We start from the raw sequence: 2670 nt of genomic DNA, 5'->3' as shown, positions 1-2670 counted from the left end.
GGGAGGGGACAATGGCAGGAGGCACTTATAAGGGCATGACTGGGAGATGGGCTGTGATTGGGATGTCATGTGAATTTAAAAAATTATGGAAAAAACAAACAGAAAACAACAACAAAAATAAAAATATCATCCCATTCCTAAAACAGTAAGTACCCCATTCCCTTCTTTTCTGTATGTATGAAATAATTATGTCTAATACTCATGAAGGAAATGCACCCCAATACCTTTTTCCCATGAAGACTGCTGAGCAACACTCTAGTGACCAACCACTGAGGTACTTGGTTAACTAGTAATTTGCTCGTGCCTGCTCCTCTCATGGGACTCTGATCATGGGTATCATGATCAAGTCTGATCTTGTCAATAAGAAGCCTCGCCAGCACCCTGGTCAGAGGCATGGCTGACTGGTTTTAACCTAAACTTAACAATCAGTTTAAGGAGAAGAGACATCATTGGAAAAGACCTTGAAAGTAGAAAGTCCAAGAGGGGCAGACAGCTGCTGTGCGTGAGCCTTGTGATCATGCATGACCTGCGGCAGCTCGGAGCCTCTGCCAGGCAGGCAGGGAGCCAGAGAGGTAGGTTCTGGTTCTCACCATGACCTTCACTCAGTTTTGGTTATTTAATGTTTGTACCTGCCTAGCAACAGTGTTCTTGTTCCTAAAAGATTAATATGCACATCTGGCAGAGGAAGGAAATTAAGTGGAGACCAAATAACTTTGCCCACCACAGTTGATTATTCGTCTGTCCCTAAGCAGTCAGACTGGAGGAGTGGACTTCCTGGGATGAAGATGTACCCACAAGTGTAAAAGATCTAAGGAGGGAATGGGAATGTGGCAACGCAGCAGAACTCTTTGGAACAACCGGAACCTGACTATTTCAAGGACGTTACACCAACTATACAGAAAACTCAGAAAATTGTCATTAAGAAGAGAGAACCATTAAATTTTGGTGTCCCAGGTGGTAGCACAGGTTTTTTTTTTCCAGTAGATTGGCAGCTACACAAGATATGCCTTTTGTTCATCAATCTTCATAATTAGATGACTTAGATACATGGCAAGAAAATATCGATGCATGGGAGGAGAAAGATGAAGCAGCCTGGTAAGTAGAAGAAGTTCTGAGGCAGTAGAACATTGCAGACAGTGAAGAAACCAGAACAACAAAGGAAGATAACGGAGAAGGGAGTTCGTCATGTGATGAAGAAGGAGCCAAACCAAATCGGCGCGAAGCTTTCCTAACACATGCGTCTTCGTAGCCTATGCCAGTCGGAGAAGTCAAAGCCCACAGCCCACACAGCAGCATTTGTATGGACTGGACAGTATTTTCAGAGCACAAACACTGTGCTTGATCTTAATGTGTTTATTGAGCTATCCAGAGCACCAAGATTCTCCCCATATACCCTGAATTATTAGTAATCAAGACTCAAAACGCAAAAATAATGAGACAAGCATTTTCTTCAAAGAGTTTCAAATATGGACAATTGTTTTCTGTAAGAGAAGTGATTTCAAGAGGAATATATACCTGACAAGTACCTCTCAAGCTAGTGTTTCTAGCTGAAAAAAATGGGTGTAAATAATTTTATGTTGTATGATGATTTACATATGCTTGGCCCAGGGAGTGGCACTATTAGAAGGTGTGGCCTTGTTGAAGGAAGTGTGTCACTGTGGGGGTGGGCTTGGAGACCCTCCTCTTAGCTGCGCGAGGATGCTCAGTCTGCTCCTGGCTTCCTTCAGGTGAAGGTGTTGAACTCATCTCCTCCTGCACCATGCCTGCCTGGATGCTGTGATGCTGCCATGCTCCCGCCTTGATGATGGTGGATTGAACCTCTGAACCTGTAAGCCAGTCCCAATTAAATGTCCTTTATAAAACTTACATTGGTCATGGTGTCTGTTGACAACAATAAGACCCCAGTTAAGACAGAACCGGGGACTGGGGTATTGCTGTGATGGGTCTTACCAAGCTTTTGTTTGGAAGAATGTAGATTTGGGGACTTTAGATCTGAAAAGCTGTGGAATGCTTTAAATAGGGCTAATGGGTTATCTTAGTAGGAATGCAGAAGTCTTTGTTATTGAGAGTGATTTGAATTGTGCAGGCCCTGCCCAAGAGATTTTGGAGGAGAATAATTTTCGGTTTGTGCTGTGAAGACTGCTTTTGTGGTATTTTGATGAAGAATGTGGCTGCTTTTTGCCCTTGTCTGAAGATTTGGCCTGAAGCTAAGGTGAAAAGACTCAGATTAATTAAATTGACAAAAGTCTCAGAAACGCCTATCATAGATTTTGTTCTCTGGTTAAGTCTCATGAAGAGCATTTTAATGAAAAAAGGGAAGTTGAAAAAGGAAAAATACAAAATATTTGGTTCAAGTATTAAAGGGATACCAGAAGTGAAATGGAGGTGAATCCTATGTTTAAGGATATTAAATTGAATTAAGGGAGTAATGACCTCGGGGCAAGAGCCCACCTAGCTAAGTCAGCCCCAGGCAAATTAATACAAACCTTTAATCCCAGGAGACAGGCATACAGATCTCTAAATTAAAGGTCAATCTACAGCAAGATTCGAGACAGAAAGCTTAGGCAGTGAAGGAGTTAGAAAAGAGGAAGATAACGATAATGAAATAGAACAAGGGGGCCATGTTCCAGCTCCTGCAAGCATCAGAACTCAGCAGCTTCAGCCATGTGT

At 42.5% G+C, this 2670-nt stretch overlaps 1 pseudogene; it reads left to right on the top strand.

Moving 5' to 3' along the window:
* Positions 1-591: 591 nt before the first annotated feature.
* Positions 592-1232, top strand: Ebag9-ps1 (estrogen receptor binding site associated, antigen, 9, pseudogene 1; annotated as a pseudogene).
* Positions 1233-2670: the final 1438 nt, after the last annotated feature.

This window comes from Rattus norvegicus, chromosome X (genome assembly GCF_036323735.1).
Source record: "Rattus norvegicus strain BN/NHsdMcwi chromosome X, GRCr8, whole genome shotgun sequence".
NCBI classification, from domain to species: Eukaryota; Metazoa; Chordata; class Mammalia; order Rodentia; family Muridae; genus Rattus; species Rattus norvegicus.
The sequence above is the reverse complement of the archived record's forward strand: the minus strand, read 5'-3'. Positions and strand labels throughout refer to the sequence as shown.